This window comes from Bombus vosnesenskii, unplaced genomic scaffold (genome assembly GCF_011952255.1).
Source record: "Bombus vosnesenskii isolate JDL3184/JDL3185 unplaced genomic scaffold, Bvos_JDL3184-5_v1.1 scf7180000013267, whole genome shotgun sequence".
In the NCBI taxonomy this organism is placed as follows: domain Eukaryota; kingdom Metazoa; phylum Arthropoda; class Insecta; order Hymenoptera; family Apidae; genus Bombus; species Bombus vosnesenskii.
This window is the reverse complement of record NW_022882927.1, coordinates 2858078-2877617: the sequence shown is the minus strand read 5'-3', so window position 1 is coordinate 2877617 and position 19540 is coordinate 2858078. Positions and strand designations below refer to the sequence as shown.

The 19540-nt window shown below is 37.1% G+C and overlaps 1 protein-coding gene across 3 annotated transcripts in view; it reads left to right on the top strand.

Annotated features, from left to right (window-relative positions):
- Window positions 1–19540, top strand: part of LOC117230512 (dopamine receptor 1-like) — a 55440-nt gene that overhangs the window by 32416 nt on the left and 3484 nt on the right. The gene's annotated exons all lie outside the window — the stretch shown is intronic.

The window sequence follows — 19540 nt, the reverse complement described above, 5'->3', positions numbered from 1 at the left end:
GGACGATCGGCAGTTTTTAATAAAACGTAATTTCGTTGCACAGAGCGACGAGTAAAACTTATTCTCGTTTAGAGTCTCGTGTGATTTTCGTAAAATGCCGAAAGAAAAGATATATATTCTATATCGGTGAATACGTGTAATTGTTGAAGGAACAACGAGGAATGAGAAAGAAGGAACAACGCAAGCAGCGTGACGTTCGGTTGTATATTTGCAAGTGTCCATGCATTATCGGGATATCGATTTTAAGCATGGCGAACGGCTTCGATAAAAATATCGGGAATTCAGGCTGAAGCAAGGGACTGGAAAAACCGAAAATAGGCGGCGATGGTCGTAACGACGTTGCTGCAACGACATCCGTTCACGATCTATGCCTACACCCTCAGACAAGAAGCTTAAAAGCTATGCACACGTTGCCCTCTATTAAATCAGGGCGTAAGCATTTTGCCTTCGAGATGCCCGAAATAACGCTAATCGTTATAGCTACTATTACAAATTCCAACGCTGAATAGAGAACAACGCGTTTCTCGCGGAACCTCGTCTTTCACATTACAGTCGATTTCGCGCAACTTCCAAATTTAATACAGTCAGCGTCTATCGAACGCATTAAATCGTAAAACGATTTCCTGCTTGAACCGGATCGAGCATCGTATGCATAATTGAAACTAGATTGTAATCACTGAAATGTGGTGGGTTGAGTAGTCGAAAGTTTTGATACGTTTGTTGATTGAAATGTCCATTAATAGTTTTTATCGCCATACTCATTGTTACAATCACGAATGTCCTTTATACTTTATTGCCATCGATCTGATGTTTTATTAACGAGTAGCTCTCCTATAGGCTCTTTCATAGACCTTTTACGAGCCTATAAATTTGTGGCAAATATACCGAGTACTTCGTTTATCTTCGAATCTAATAATCTAAACATCTTCAAACAAGAGAGCTGAAAAGAAGGAAACTATAAACGTAAGAATAAAGCTGCGTGTCTTTCCTTGTGATTCAAACAGAGAACTGTCCTGGACACTTAGTTCAAATATTCTGTCGTTTAAATAACGGTAAAATAATAATAGCAATAATAGTTGAAATAATCTTGCAGAAACAGCTTCAACATGCTGAGATTTTCTCCATTAGGTGCTTGCTAATGTAATTATGCCAGAATGCTAATAGACTCGGAATTATTTGTAAATTTCAGTAAGGCAGATCCCTAAGAGACGAGCATTCATGAGATTCTAATATAAATTCCACTGGTTCGACTACGAGCCATATAAGATAACGCTGTAATGTTGCTTGGATTATCTACGAGGGATCAAATTTACATTATTTGAATATCGATCAACCATCGATTGCGGCAAAATTGTGCAATAAATTCTCTGAAACGAACGCGTCTGACACGAATAACGTATACGGATACGTTGAAGGTAAAAATAAAAAAAAGATTCGGAAGAGATGAGAATTGCCGAGAAGAACGATGTGAAAATGTATATGTGTACGTATATACTCGTCCCATTTGTTGTTTTCATTTTAATGCAATTCACAAATGCAAGACGCATATCGGCGTTTGGTCACTATGCATGCATAATATGCACACCGGGCATATGCAGCTTTATCTATCCGTGGGCATGGCTTCGGTCAATGGCTGACATTGGTCGATATACTCGCACTAATCCAACATATAGAGTCAAACTTTGCATACTCATTTCCACTAGAAAGTGTCCACCATATACAGAGCAATGAATACGTTTCAGTAATACAGGCATGAAATAGACATTAATCAAAATAAAACAAAGCTAACCAATTACCAGGTAATTTTAAAAAATTAATATCAAAGAACATGGTGATTTCGAGAGATAGAAACGTCGACGGGTAGATACAGACGCAAGATGAATGAATTTAGAAGATAGAACGAACGTTATGAATACATAGCAAATTCGAGAAATATAATAGAACGTAGACAAGAGTACAGATACAAGACGAATGAATTCGAGCATAAAATAGACACGCAAAAACGTGGTTAATTAGGCAAATAGAATGGAGACAAATAGATACGGAAGACGAATGAATTCAAACGTAAAATTAGTCAAATTAATTAATCAAATTAATTATCATAATTAGTCAAATATCATGCGATTGGAAAAATAATATTAAAGAATGTACATAGTGAACAGTCAGGAAGTAGAAACATCGGCAAACAGATATGGAAACAGGACCGATGAAATCGCAATGTAGCAATAACGATGTTACAATGATTCAACGTAAAATATAAAGGAGACACTAGACAAAATGAGACGAGCCTAACGAAAGGAAACTAACAAATGCAATTTGGAAATGTGTTCGATTGATTGGAAGGTTCTAATCAACCTTCGCCGACGAATATGATAAAACGTTTGAGAAGACTCGTCAAAACCAACAAACGAAACTAGGAATAAACTGGGAAATTAAATTAAAAATATCATTCAATTTAGGAATGCGTTTGGTCGGTCAGCTTTGCTGAATTCCGATCAACCGGCTGATCTCATAATTGATTACTATTAACAAATACGATGAAACATTCAGGAACAACGATAAACTAACAAAGGAAGGTGGGAATAATCTGAGAAATTAAATTAAAAATATCATGCAATTTAGGAATGCGTTTGGTCGGTCAGCTTTGGTAAATTCCGATCAACCTGCTGATCTCATAATTGATTACTATTAACAAATACGATGAAACATTCAGGAACCTCGATGAAATTAACAAATATGTGTAGAAATAAACCGAGAAATTAATCTAAAAATGCGATACAATTTAGAAATGTATAATTTATTGACGTTAATGAATATGACAAAAGATTGGGAAATTTCGATGAGCAGGCACAGATCGATGGAAGATCTAGCGATTAACTGCAGGTGCGATACCGTTTCATTTTCGCAATAGCGTAGTTGAGGCGCGACGTGCGTGCCGCAATGAAATTCCAAGTAGGCTGTTTGATTACGTCTACCATTGTATCTAGCGTAGCATCTAGCGTAGCATCTAGCGCTGTATCCAGAGTTTGCGTCTAGCGGAGCGTTTAGTGTTGCGTCCACTGCGCTAGATGCGTCAGTCCATTTACACACATTCACACTTACAATAGCCCGATTATGCAGCATGTTACTTGCTGCTACGGATTAATGCGTCAGGCATTCGATGCACCCTGCCGTGAATCGCATACACTCGCCTAAGATATATAAGTGTTCCTGTCAGCCAGGTACCAGCAACATACTGTCGATTAATTAATTCGAGGATAACGAAAATCCATTTCTATCCCGTTATTATCGTTCGCTCGATTCGGAACAACATGTCAACGATTGACAACGCGCAGTCGTACCGAGGTCATCGTGCGATCGGTACTCGATAGAAATTTCCCCTCAAACTTCTCGTAAAGAAGTTAGTAAAGCAATTTGTAAAAATATTTGGATATTTATCGTACGAAACGTTAATGTCCGTATCGTGTGCGTGTTACATAAAGCATTTTGACAGGTGGATGTAAAAAATAGCCGATTCTGGACCCCCTTAGGGAAGAAAAGTTCTCTTAACGACATCTCCCAAGGAAGAAAAAATGGCAGCATTTACCCGAAATGCGATGGGAAAGTTGATAAAGGTGGCAGCGATCGAACTCACCCATGCGTTACATTTAATCTTCGTCTTCTTCAGATACCGAGGAAATAATTCTTTAGAAATTCTGCTGGTAGATCGATCGAAGTTTGGAATCGAGCAAGTTCGAAGTACAACAACAAGATCGTTGTTGACTATTGTTCTCGCGTGCCAACAATCTGCTAGCACTTCAGATTTCCTCGGTTTCGAACTTCAACTGATTCATCGGAAGGATTTCTGAAGAATTATCATGTCGATACAGATGAATGATTATTCTGTAGTTGGATCAATTCCAATCGCATTTCGGATAAATACTAACAGTATTTTTCCTTCCTTAAATGTTCTGACGGGAACTTTTTATTCGCAAGAAGGTTCAGAAATGACCATTTTTTAACATTCTCCTTCGTCAGCGTTATGACGAACAGACCACACGCTCTTACGCAATTTCATAATTTTTTATTAGCACAACTAAATAAGTGGAACCTGCGTAAATATTTATTTCATCCGCTAAATCTTATAACAAATGCTTCACCTTAAACATCCTTTTGCACATTATGTGCATTTTATAGCTGTGGCACTTTTAATTTTCCCTTAAATGTATAAAAATCTGTGGCCTGATAACGAAACGCAACTGCCATTAATAAAAAAAAAAAAAAAAAAATGGGAATCAAAGCTCAAAGGGTGTAAATGACATGAATTCATTAGACGATCTGACGATTAATGATAAATGGTTTTTATGGATCTTGCGACCGAAATGCACCAGCCATCCAATTACTTACGTTAGTGTACCGTCCACTGTATACTCTCGATTTGACCCAATTTATGATTCCTCGTGTAAACACGTTAGTTTATGTTAAAGCTTTCGCTCTGAAATTGCTTAATGCGCTTTTTAATCCGTCTTCGACGAGGCAAAAAGGTAAAAGTGTAAATCTGATTGCGGCACGGGATACAGAGTGAATTTGTAACTTAAAGAAGATCGGGGCAATGAGATTTCCGCGCCACACGAGCAACTCTCGATCCTCTTAAACGTCGTTATTTCACGCTTCCTCCTTCCCGTCTACTTTGCATGAATATTCTGCGTCAAAGAGCTGCTCGTGATTTTTAATCAAATCAAAACGTGTCCGCGGCCGTGAAGGAGAGGAATTACGAAAATTGTAGAGGAATTCAAGAATCTCAAATTCAACATTCGACTATAAAAATATAAAAAAGAACGGCACCTCCGCCATCTGATTTCCATCGCTCGGATCGTGATGCAACACGAGGAATTTTCTCAATTTCTATCTTCGTTAACAAAAAAAAACAACATATATCGATAATTGATTTTGAAGAATACGTAGAATATTCGTTTTCCTTATTCTTATTACAAATTACAAGCTATCGTACTGTATTTTTATGGACGGTAGCGAATCGAATTCCGTGAAAGGAAGTACGCGACGTATTGCGAGTAGCGACGCGCTAAAAGCACACCAGGTATCCGTATTGCATCAGTATACAATGTGTTCACACCCAAAGGTAACGTCAAAGCTAATCGATCAACACGAGATAAGTTCTTTCCGCACAGACTTGCTAAAAATAATTGAGAAATGAAGAGAAACTAACGTGTTCGAATGGATAGTAAACGATTCACTGGAATCTATCGGAATCTATGAATTTTCTATTTACTTGGATTATAAAATAAAGGAAAGCAGTCTTCTGTGGATACACATAGAATCTGAAGCGTTAAAGAACATACGACAGAATCTCTGGCAGTTTAGAGAACGTGTTGCATATAGAGACTTGATCAATCTGATTTGATGAGAGATTTTATCTTTTCTGAAAAATGAACGTGGTCCAGAGTAACGTATGTGAATCATACGTACACATTACGTATAACGCATAGATTGCAACTATCTCGAGTTCGTAGTATTTCCTGTGCAATGGAGTTATTAACCACTTCACGAGATGAATCGTAGAAATATTATAAAGTGGGCAAACCTGATCGAGTCGAAAATGTATCCGATATGAAAGTGGGGACTGTGTGAAATAAAACCGATTCGCATGGAAATCGATATGTTTTCATCAAACAGGAAATATATGGAAACATGTAGAATTCATACGTGCAATTTAACATCTATATGTAGAGAGTTTTATAAAACGCTGAAATTCGAGGATTATTACAGAACTGAGCCTACATCAACAGATTTAAGTATACTCGTAAATCATGGCTTATTATCGTCGACGTTAAAAAAATACACAGAACATTTTACATCGTTGGTGCTAATCCAAACAATTTCCCTAATCCCTCGGTTCAGCTTTATCTCGTATTGTACACGTAAGATTTCGTATTGATATTGGTCTAGTTTATCGAATAAACGATATAAGGAAACAGCGCGATGAAAATATGTTGCAGAAAAATTAGTTACGTGGGGTTAAAAATATACCGTTTCGTGAATAAACAATTACAACCTCGATAGGTTCGAGATCCTAACACGCGAAGAAAGGTACGCAAAATTCGTTGAAAAACTGTCTTTTGGATTTTTCTGCGTCAGATTGTCTGCTATATAATGTGGATTTTAATCGTAATTAAAGGTTCGAGAGAATTTTTAAAATGAAAAGTACGAAACTCTCTTTTGAATCGACACTGACATCGATTCTTGAATTACAGAAGAAGATTGAAAAGCGATAGGATGAAATTAATCTTGGTTATCGCTAAAATCTTGTGCAAACCTTGCCAAAACGCGTTAAAGCGATTCTAAAAGCTATATGATTTTTGGCGAAGTTCTAGCAAGTAAAAAATAAAATCAGTGAATGCTTCTCGTTACGGGCAAAACAAAAAACACCGAACAAACACCTGTGTATCTCGATATTCATGATTTATACAAAATTTGTTATTACAGGTACAATTACGCTCTTCACCGTAGACGTTGTATCGTACGAACGGAACAGATAATTTTTTCCTGTTTCAAGTCACGCTGCATAAAGAAATTTCCTTAATTAAGATTCTAGTACAGCGAATTTATCGTTGGATAGAATCCCGTTCGACCCTGAACGAACGACATCGCGGCTGAAATCCTGATAATTAAAATTCTTTAATTAACCTAGTAGGAAGTAAATTGCATTATTTTTCACGTCTGGCCAATTATGCCGTGTAATTACCGAAATCTCATTGTTATAAAAAAAAAGATAGGAAAGGAAGAGAAACAAGGTGTTAAAGTGGAAGGAGAGAAACGAGAGAGCATCGGAGAAAATGGAAAGCAAAGAAGCGTTAAGTTTCACGCGAAATAGACAAAGTTTCACAACGGTCGATCCGGCCGCTGAACAATTAATATTATTACCACGGAGAAAGCTTCCGATCAAAGTTCTATCGAACTCTCATTACATCAAGATGGCACAATGAAAATTGGATTGCTACGAAGTCCTACTTCTCTCTGGCCAAACGTTCCTACGTAAACTCTATTGTTTTAATACATGTTACGAGGATATTCGGAAAAGTCGCGATCTCGTTATATTTCTCAAACGAAAACTACAGGCAACGCATATAATAAATTACACTTTCTATCTTTTACAGGAAAGCAATTTAAAAATTCCATATACTGTGTGTCAGTTACTCCTATATTACCTAAGTTGCTTTTCATTTGCTGCGGGGGTGAAAAACGCAGACTAAAATTCAACGATCGATTCAATATTAATCAATTCTACGTTATCAAAACGTTATCAAAAGCGTCCTTTCACTCAATCGCGTTTGCTTTATTGAACTACCTGAAAACGATCGACTTAGCCGTTTAACAAATTTCAGAAATTTAGCACCTATTCTTAAAACGGATTTTATCTGAGTCTAGCAAAAATTCGAATCAACGCGTTGGATCTATCGCGTATTTCTAAAAGGTAATGTATTTCTTTGCACATAGCAAAGTCATTTTTCGCTTCGACCAAGTCAAATGCCCTGTTTTAGTCTCCGGATGAAGCAAAAGTAAAATGAAACCAATAAATATAGATTTATATTTCTGCCGTCTCTTCGGCTATAAATGACGCGATAAGCGCGTTGCCGTGTTCTTCGTTAATATTCAGCCTGTAAATGTCAGCCGGTCTAATAATTTGCACTAACAAGATGCAAAGACAGTTCCATTTCTGACTCGCCATATCACGTTCTTATTTCTCCACGTCGCGTCGCGTCGTCGTGGTTCACATCCGTCATTGTTGTAAAAATCCTTATGGCCAAGCCTGCTGCTGTTTTAGTAGAACCTAGACACGTAAAGCTTTTTCTGGCCCCGTGTAACCGTCAAGTTTTTACAACGCCAGGGCACCAAGTGCGACCATTCTCTTATTACGACGCGTGCGTTTGATAATACAAGGTGCGCACACAGTATAAGTAAATTTTACAGTATTATACGTATTGGTTTAACAGTTTGATTACTATTAAGCCAGTAGTTACACTGGTTTGCAGAGGCAACTAACAAGGACGGAATCTCAATTAGCTGACAGCAATCCATGGTAACAGAGCAACCGCAATTGTTGACCAGCTATTAAACGTACAAACAGCTGAAAATTATCGAGTTAGTCCATAAGTAACGTGGTCTCCTACCTTACACCTGGAATTTGTAAAACGAAATCAAATGGTGATTATCGAGTTAACGATTGAGAAGAATACAAATCAATATGGAGATTAACGTTGTAACATTTATATTTGAAATTTTGTACGGTTACACGTGCATAATTGTACATTTTTATACCATTGAGTTTTCCATAAATGCACGAGAAACCAATTAAAACATCTAGCAGAAAGAACAAATATTTCGCAATTCCATTCCTTTGGTTACGTTCGCGAAAATACGACTTTACATAAATATCAGCACTCTGCTGATGATTAACATAATTCCATATCTAATTAAACTAAATTTATGAGAACACCGTTGCACAAATATTCTCTTCCTGAAAATCCTGACAATCGAATGATTTGCGACTATTCGATTCGCATTATTTATGCAAATATTTCGAAAGCGCAGAGCGCACGCTCGAAAGCTCAGAACAGAACGTAGCAACGATGATCGTAAATTATAAACGATACGTTGTACGCTCGCAACTTGTTAATGAAAGGTGGCTCACGTGCCATTTGATAAATTGATGTTATTCTAAACCGGCAAACGCATAATGTACGTGCCAAAACCCATTGAAACTTCGATATTTCGATCCGTTTGCTTGTTTATTTATTCAACTATCGCGGATACCGTGCAGAGGCAACACGCTGTATCTGAAAGTTAATAAATTCTGTTTCGAGCCCGTGATCGGACCAATGCCCAACTGACTTGGATGAAAAATTCCCTGCAGCCAATTCCGTTTTTAGCGATACCAAGTGGATATCGATATTTTCCAACGATATGTACGTACGTACGTACACATATATTTAGAACAAAGCAATGGACATTTAAGAAATAGGACAGGTTTAAACTAACCCAAATTGAAGCTCGTTTTGGTACGGCGAAAACTAGTCCTGTCACATCGATCGCTCTGATTACGAGCCTCTGACGTAATTTTAATATGCAAACATCGAAAGACGTGTCACACCTGGCAACCTATTCAATCGACGATGCAATTCCTTCGACTTTTTTATACGAACCGAAAGAGTACGCAAATCTCATAGAAATAGGATACGTGGAGGCAATTTGCGTAAAGGTAAATTTCAACGTTTTCAAATTTGTTACGGTTACGCGTAATTTATCGTTGATCTTTATGCCAAGGATCTTCTTAACGAAACAACCGAACAATCTAATTGAAATATTAGAAATTAAGAATATCCTAGAATAGAAACTAAAGTTGGATGATAAAAGAGATTGGAAGGCTACGGCAGGTTTGAAACCAAACAACAAAATATCGAGGAATTTAATTTAACATAATTAAAAGGACGGTTTCACAGAAAATAAGCAATGGCGTATCGCTGAAATCCAGACATAACGTTCTACCGTTTATCCATTAACGAAATTAACAAGCGTCACTGTGCGAATTCTGCCTTTCCAAATAGCATCTGCCTTTTCCCCTCGGCGCGCGAATTAGACAGAACGAGAACGGATTTCAGCCGGAAGACCTGCCGAAATTGCTTCCTCGTTATAACACTAGCGAGCTAGCTATAAACTATCGCTACATGATATGAATTTACTTGGCAATGCCCCTCAATTTTGACAATAAAACAGCAGAGCAGATAGACTGTAATTCGCCTGTATATCGTTTAAATCACGTTACCAGACGTTAGGTGGAAGTAAATTCAAATTTCCAGAATTCTATCTTGGAAACGTAGGATATCATATAGAGTGCTGGTGATTCAATTAGCATCGTTTCTCGTAGAGAAACATATGTACGTTGAAACTTATTTAATACATCAACATAGAAATAAACAACGAGCCAAACATTGGGGTTTTGAATGGGTATAAAAATGATTTTTAACTAACTTTTAACTTCTAGTAATCTAAACAAATTTAAGGTAAATTTCATGTGATTAACTGATATAGGAAAAAGCGAATAACCTACCTTGATATATTAAATACTAGCCTGTATATGTAATCTAAATATAATAATATAATATATTTGTATATAAATAAAGTTTGTATATAAAAAAGTTTTGAGAGGTTCTACAATTATTGTAAAGTCAATGATTATTATTACAGAATAGTTGCACGAAACGCAAGTTATTTTCGTTGCAGGCTGTCTATCGATTCGACTTTCTTTGATTGTTTCGGTGCTCGCATTCCTTCGCATAACACACGTGTGCACCAGCTGCGAATTGCCAGCGACTTCAGTTTTCACTGAACGACCAGAGATCTTAAAAACTTGTTCGTACAGCGTTAGAACACAGCGGTTACCGTTCATAAAATCAAAAGTGGCAGTATCTCCATGTCGTTGAGGAAGTATCTTTTTTTTTGAAAAGCCTCGGCAAAGACTCTGAAGATATCACAAAGTCGCGAGTCAGATAAGAAAGAACCGAGTAAATGGGGATGAGCTACATTCCCAGAAGATGAAACGGAAAATTACATTTTTCGCACAGAAGAGATGGAAATGACTTCGATAAGCGCGGCGTAGCCTTTGGCTAACATTGCTCCCATCGCACTCATCAAACGTGCTACTTGCAATTTTTCTACTAACAAAAAACTTGTTATCCCTCGTAGAAACTCGTGCCTTGGCAACAGATGATAAGAACGATGTTATAAGATGTTACAATAAATGACATTAAATTATGACTCGTAAGTAACCATAGTTATGGCAAGAGATAAATCACAATAGTAGAGAAACGAGAAGTTCTTAATCATAACGTTTATCTATTATTATACAAAACGATTTTGATAGATTTAAAAAAGAAAATTTTGATCTCAAAGATCATTCACGTTCTTTATGGAAATATTAAAAACAACCGTGGATAAAATTTTGACCCGTGAGATGAAGCTGAAATTTATTGGCACAACAGGTGTCTAAAAAGGACGATAAATTCCAAGCTGAAAACGTCTAAATAATAGAAAAATGAATATTGAACGACCTAACGATAAAAATATCGATTTTTTGGTTGAATTGTACCTGTGTTTAAATACTTATGGGCGATGGTACAAGTACGATGTATCAAAGAACGCTTTCTCGCATGTAGTTTTTGATCGATAGCGTGTAATGTCACGACACACAGAATTTCAAAATACTGTAATAAATTTAGTAATAAATTACTATGGGCAAGGAAGGTAGATAGAGGTCACCGAGAGCAGGGCATTGGTCGATATGCCAACGTCTCCTGCCTGCAGGTGCACCTGAGGTCATACGCGACCTAGCGCAACCTGCATCCAGCGTCGAACGTCGCGTGCGTGGACTTTTTTCAATTTCTATGGAAAAACCACTCACGTAACACTGATTTCGCTTTTGCATTACGAGGAAAGCAGCTGCGCAGATAGATCTCACAGATGATCCCGCGCTTAAGCAGAGATTGAATAAAAGTTTGGCCTTTGCAGCGCAAATTTGTTAATTTAACGCTACCACGACCTGTGTGATAAATCGAATGATTTGGACACTTAGGTATGGTAAAAACTTTCATCAGTGTATTTTATGTGTATCATACAAAAAAACACTTTGGAATTACATTTACAGGAAACTTGAAGATGCAAAGACGCACAGAATGCTCGTAATATGGAAAAATAGAATTTTCCTAGAATACGTGTTACTTTCGTACAATTTTTCTTCCTCGAACTAACAAAAGTATCTGCAGAAGTTTACGTTTGTCAGTAATGTCGAGTTCGCGCATCATTTTTATGCATTGTCTCATTGCCTGATCTTCAACGAATGAAAGATTTCCGGTTGACGTATATTTTACATATTTTGAACAATTTGTTACAAATACTTGTGAACGACAGCGTATATGGAAACGTTCCTTCCTGAACTTGCAATAATTGGTTTCATCGAAAATCAATTTGAGAGCACAGTGACAAGAACGTAATACCATAATAACGATAAATCTAACGATTAATCCCGGCTTTACGAGATCAAGCGCGGCAAGACATTAGAGTTCACTTTACAACCGACAGCCGCTTTGTAATCGGCTCGTTGAATCCTTTATTTCTCTCAATCCCTTTATCACTCGCGCCCTACCTTTAAACAGTTTAAACGAAGGAACCTTTCGTTCCGAGAGCGACGGTATTAACGTGGCGAGACGGAACGACAAATTGTTCTCGATCACGTCACTCGAATCATTGTTTTCCTGATTTACTTTCCCTCTTATCCCCTGTTCGTTGACTTTAACCAACCGATGTAATTAGATTCGAACGGATAAAGGATCGAACTGCAGGAAAGCTAACCCCAGCTGCCTACGATAGTGCTTCGTGGTGGGCACAATCGCTTCACCATAATTATAGTAGTAGCTACACCATAGCCGTGACAAACGAGCTCGTTAATGCTCTAATTAGCGCAGACATGCGCCCTTACATGCTCGAATCCCTCCAATTCTCCAAGCACATTCTACATTATTGCATCTAATGGATGCCTAGAACTGTATAAACGTAGTTTGTGCCTAGAAACTGTACTGACCACTTGAGCCAAATAGTTACCAAGAAATGCCACTATCAGCTACAGGTGTTGCAAAGATACAGACTCACAGATTACCAACTATAACCATCGAACTGGGAGCATCCTAAATTTGCCACATTCACAATAGCGTAGTTTAGTAATTACAAAGGTGTACGATAATAATTCTTGTTCCATAATTTGTATTTCCTTCGTCCACAAATTATTTGGTTATTTGGCTCAGTTAACTGCTAGTTAACAGCTAGTTAATTAGTTAGTTAGTTAGTAACAGCTAGTTAACTGGCCTTCACCTTGGTTCAACAGTATTGGCATACTTGTCAACAAAATGATATAAGCGAATCATTAGGAATTTAAAACTTCCAACAATTGTTTTCTTCTTTGGGACTTTATTTTAGTAACTTTAGTAATTAGTCAATTATACATATACATGATGCGGCTGTATAACGCGCACAGACGGACATGGGGTGATTCTTTAAGAAGAAATAAAAAGAAAATGTAGATTTCTTATAGTATGATGCTTCGTTTTCGAGGAAATTAACATGGCTAATTATAAAACGAACAAGAACGAACGATCGACAGGGTGTTATTCTACGTGTGAAAATAAGTCGAAAATGTGGAATACAATTTGTCCATAAGATGCTTTGTTTCTGAGGAAAGTCAACTTGAAAATTTATCAAGTACATACACTTTTCCCCACGTACTTTAAACACCGTTACATCATATGAACACAACCTTCTGTTTGATTAACCGCATTAACTGGACTAATTATCGCGTTCTATACAAGCCAACAGATCTTCTAACACATTTGGACGTGGTAGTATATCGAACTATCTCGGGACTTTAATCGAGAGCTGCTAGCAAGGTGTGCCAGCATTTGAGACTTTCGTTAAATTAATTTCGTCGAATTAGTTTCGTCGCAAGAAGGATGAAAAGTGTTACACGGTTGTTAACAAGCAACCCCTACACTTGTTGACGAGGTTAATTCGATCATAACCGGCGAGATTTCCAAATAAATTATGTGTCACCAGCTTAAGCCGTGGATTCGAAAATTCAATTACGTGGAACAATTAATCGTACTAATGCATCCCAGTCTTTCATCGAGCATGGTTTATGCGTAAATAACGCAGAGAAAATGGATGCAGAACGTTACAGAAACCGAAAATGCGTTTAATTAAAAGGGGGAAACTTAATTGGAAGCGACATTATTGTATACATATACGTACATACGATATTTCGTCTTCCGAAATTAGAATCTACCCACGCTTGTTGCTATATAAAGCGTGCCAGCAACCACGGCGCATAAAATTCCACAAACTACGTGAAAAAAGAAATAAAAAACATAGAATATAGCTTTTACTCGTACTACTAGTTTCGTTTTCGAGGAAAATAAGTTTGATAATTTGTCAAATAATATACGAGTAATAATCGAAGCATCCTAATTCAAGCGTCCTTGTAAAAGAACACAGTAAGCACCAAAAATACAATTTTTCAAGTGGAAAAAAACAGTTGCCTGACTTTAAATTATTTACGAAATCGTATAAGAAGCCTCTTATTCCATATTTTCGACGTATCTTTTCGTACAGAATTGCCATCCTGCCAATATTATGACTAGAGAAACGTTATGTATATCAAATTATCCAAAAAGCGAAACAAATCGAGTATAAATCGATCAACCTTTCGAAAAACGATAAAAAAATCTTACTAAATTATATTTTCCGTCATGTATTCGATGACTGCCTTCGTTGGCCTCCTATCGTCTCACGTGGTAGCATGCCAAGTTTTGTCCAAAAATCCATCAGTATCATGACAAGAGAACCGGTGTGTCGTGGATTTTCGAATTTTCTACGGATAAACCTACGCGTACACGGTCCCCGATTCTACACCCGTATCGCAGCACATTCATCCGCTCCATTGACTACCGCTTTCCGCTACGTCATTTCTGCACGTTCACTTTTGGAAAAAAAGCACAATACCGTCTGTCAGTGGCATTCAATATCTACTGGTTGAATTTCGAATGTTGAATTTTGAAGATACCGCGATTTGCGACCGATTTATCAACCAAAATGTATTCTTCTTTGTGTTAACGCCATAAGAGTTGCGATATTAAAAATCCCGATATAGAGACCGCGTTGATTTTAATATAAAAAATACCAAAACTTTTGCATCGATCAAAATGTATAATCATTAAACAAGATATAAATAAGGAAATAATACAACTAAATGTACGCGACGTTAATCTAAAAAATTTTTGCATAACAAGTATATAAATACTTCTGTTAGTGCTGTAGTGTTTTTTCTTTTTTACTATTGTCGTCGTTTCAAATATTACTGCTTTGCACGTTTTGTATTTATTGATATTTTTAAATCTATTATTATTTGTGTAAGTTCGTGAAGTAGAACATATTATAAGGAAATATCTAAACTAAAGTTATGTGAAAATAAATCCTAGGAAGTAGTATGAAACTGAGGACGTAATAGCCTTGCTGAATTATACGCTCACGTATCGACACGCTTTCTGGCCGATTTTGCCATAATTCTCGTATTCGTGCATCGAATAGTAGAAATTTCAATTTCATATTCAACATCGCGAATTTATGTGTTACACTGTAAGCCTCTGATACGCAATTACTGAAACGGCATAGGTATATCATATTCGATTGTAAAACACGTATTGCTAGTTAACACTTTGTCTGCCACGTTGACCGGTACATGACCAGCCACGGTTTCTCCTATGACACCACGGTGGTCATTGATGACCGGAGCGCTTCAACTTCTTACAATTGTAGAAATTGAATGAAAATTGAATTGGGGAAGAATGTCGTCTTACATCTATAGGATCTTACTACGATTAATTTATTTAAAATGGATTAAACAGGCGTTGGTTAAACAGGAAACGATGGTTGTTTAACGTCAACTAAATACAATAACGTACTATAATTAAGACAACTAAATAGTTAATTTGCAACTCTCGTCACCACGGTTCCAACGCTCTCTCTCACGCGGACCACACTCTCTCGACAACGCAATTCGTACTTCCTGACGTCTCGATTAACACTCCCTGACTTCTCAACTAACACTGACTGTTAATTCGTCTTTCTCCCTTAGCATCCCTTGGTCTCTTGTCTTAGCCCCACCACGCACGTGTTCCGCAATCGCTCGTGGCCAAGGTCACGCAGGCCTTTCCCGCGTAACTATTCAGCTTTCTCGTGACATTGTTTATATCTCCTAGGCCTCTCATTCACGATACTACACATCATCAATTTATTATTATTTTGCCATTATATGCTTTGAATAATAAAAATACTCCCGTGGCGTCCTGAGCGAAACATGTGACTTCGGCGCAGCAGTTAAGTGTTAAGGTCGTAATCGTCAACTAAATCCCTTTCGAATTATAAATTTTCTAGTTTTCTCGTTTCGGAAGTATAGCCTTTCTTATTGAGTTGTAACAATTTAAAGAATATTCCGGAAAATGGAGCAAATATTTGATCTGCTTTTATGACTAACTCGATTATATTGGAGCAATTTGACAAGTGGTTAAATGAAAACTATGAAGTCGATAAAGTTTGAACGAATTATTCATCGAGAAAATCTGAATAATATGTTTCATTTCGTTTCCGATTTAAGACAAATTGATCCAACCGTTCAACCCGTGCAATTGACTCGATTTAACGAGATATCGCCGAATCGTTTCTTTCCCCGTAGTCTTTAAATGTACATACACATATAGTGGAAGATACTGTTACGATGTTTATTAATAGCTAATTTAAAATAGTCTGCTGTTTCCATAAAGAGGTAATAAATGCTGCATCTAATTAATAATTGTATGCTTTTGGTCTGATTCAAATATTTTTAATGCAAATCAACTAATCGACTAATATACTTCCATACGGTTGCGTATATAGCAAAAATTGCTCGCTGGATACGTAAACTCGCGTAACTTTCGTTGCGATACGTTGAAATCCTGATGAAACGTCACCGTGTTTTGTCAAACTTTTCCACCTTCTCTTTCACTCTCGAAAAACAACGGAACGATCCAATTCGCCGAGATTTCTCTTTGAGATTATTTGAGGAACACGATTCGTAACTGCGCAAGGTCAAGCTGGATATCGGAAATTCAATGGAGTGAACAATTAATCCTCGGCGATGGAAGAACAAGGAATCGTAAATCTCGAAAACCTGCAATTTCTCCATTCTTTCGAATATTTCTCTCGTCGTCGGTTGAATCTCACATATCTTCTTTGACACGTAAGTTTTTAATATTCGTTCCTTTCGCCTTCTTTTTTTGCAACGTAAATTCCCTACGTCGCTGAAATAAGCGAGGCAAAATTCGCATAAAACGAAAAAATGGAGGACTCCGACAGCTTATCAAAAAATTGATATTTATGAGACAGGTTTTTCTTTTTCTGCAAGAGTAAACACCTTTCTTTGGCAGCCAAACAAAAAAGAGGGAAGGTTTAACGAGGTTTAATAGAATTTTAACGTGTTAAGCAAGAAAGATCAGTCACCTCGTCACACGAACTGATAATCTCTTAGGCATAATAACATTTTTGCTCGGATGTTTTTCGCTCGTCGTGCGTCGTTTCGTTTCTGTTAATTCTTTAACGCTCAAACCGCGTAATCGTTATATAAAAAATATAAAATCCATAAATACGTTGTATTTTGTTGGTTTGAGATCAAAGAGACCAATGAACCGATCGCAACAGGTACTTTCATTTAGAAATTATTTCTATGTATGATGTTTCAAACAACTCTACAACATATCTATACGCTTAATTTAATTTCCAACTGAATATTATAGCAAAGATTTTAAGGAAATAGATACCTTGCTCTATTTTTTCAACGACTCGATATGGATGAAAAATGTTCCACGAATTAAAACGTAAAGATCTACTTCGTCGGAAGTGAAACAGCTAGAAGAAGCTAGTTTTTAAAGACGGATCATATCGTATGTAAATTTGCAAGACCTAAAGCCGACTCAACTAAAGTTGTTCCGACTTTATTAGCTATTAATTTCGTGATTAGAGAAATTTCCAAACAAGAAACGATCCGGTTAACAGGTTAATCAAATAAAGCGTAAAGAGTAATAGTCGTTACGTACACGTTCGATGGGAACGCAAACGAACTAGAAAATGTGAAAAAGCTAACAAACAGATAAAAACGTAATTCCGACAAGAGCCTCTCTAATTATCTCCGCGACAGATATAACGTAATTAATATAAATAAAAGTCGGTTTAAGTGCAAGCTCTGCTGCGTTACGTTAAATGTATCTGAATACGATCTGGAGTGTCGCGAAGGCAATTTTGTTTCACGTATAAAGTAAACGTGAGTAACAATTTGCTTTGTTGATGGCGTCTACCTTTTTAATTAAGTAATAAGCCTAAAAAAGGGCGAGGGCAGTCTATCACCGCAATGAAATGTTTCCCTTTGCATATGCATGCGTTACACTACGTCCAGAAAATCAATGCACCTGCATACAAGCGGTGCGGAGGTTTTTTCCAACAGGACAGGGAAGAAAAAATACGAGCGCCTTAAAAGCGAGGGCGGACCACGGGAATTTCTAGTATAGCGGTTAAATACCGCTCGGTCGACATCAAAGAACAGGAAAAATCGAGTGGCGTTAGCGTTAAGAATCATTGCTGTATGGAGATTACAGGGGAACGGTACATGTAACAAGTACAATTCCGTTGATTGTCCGATTTTGTTGTTGTCTGGTGTTGTTTGGTGGTTATAACAGAGTACTTTAATATAACGCGATTAAAAAAAAGATATTCGATCCAAAAATATGAACCTTCCAGCAACAGATGACAAATTCACGAAGTTTCGCGGAGAAACTAACAGCGTTCCTAATATTTAAAATGTAACAAACGATATTTTTCAAAATACCCGCATAACGAAATTTAATAAACAGTTTTGGTAATATATCATTGGTTTGACAAGGTGATGGATTTAAAAATGTTCTCGCGTGAAAAATGTAACTTATCGTATCTTTTCCCCGTGATCATCAATATGAAATAAAACGCCGGTTTTATCCGTAAAAGGTATTAAATATTAGCCTCAAACATTAAATATGATGCTGTTGTAGTATTACATATCGTAATGTCGAAGAAACTACCGTAATATCGTACATCATAATGTTAGAGATCTAATCCATTGATTACCTATTTGATATTAAATACGCCTTATGAATACTAATTGACAATTGACGATGACTTTATTTAAGGAAAGAATTACAAAAACCGGTATGAAAGTTCGAATAGAAAAGAAACATAAAACCCGAAGATGGAGAAAGTCGAATTCAAATGTCGAATTTCGCCTAAACAAACACGCGATCAAAATATTTACGTGGTAGAAAATGAGAGGAATGATCGGAGTGTAGCTCATTAACGTATGTTAATAAGAAGAAAGTGAACTTCTAGAAATGTTACCGACAGACTATTCATAGAGACATATACCTACGTAGTAGAGGCTTTACCCTGACACCCTTCATCTCACGATATTTTTATGTGTCTTCGAGATGGGATAGGACGGCTTGACAGACAACGCGTTCAAGCAGAAGTAAAGAGCCTGTAAACCCAACGTCATCTTGATCCGTCTGTAGTATCGATTTTCCGTGAATACGAATCTCGAAAGTATTCCCGGTGTATCTACAGCTTTGGCGTGAAATATCGGGAAAATATAAAGAGAAAATAGAAGTAGCGGCGCGGCGTGTACGTGCGCGCCACAGTATGCCATTTTCAGTCAGAAACCCGTGCTACATTTTTAGACGGGCAAGAGACTTTCTATCCCAGCGTATATGAAGAAAAAGATGTGAGGGTAAGAAGTAGTAAGAAAATAGGGAAGAACTGCTTTTACGCCTTCCATATAATTCTCCAAGGAAATATTTTTTACCTATTAACATTATACATGGTGTAA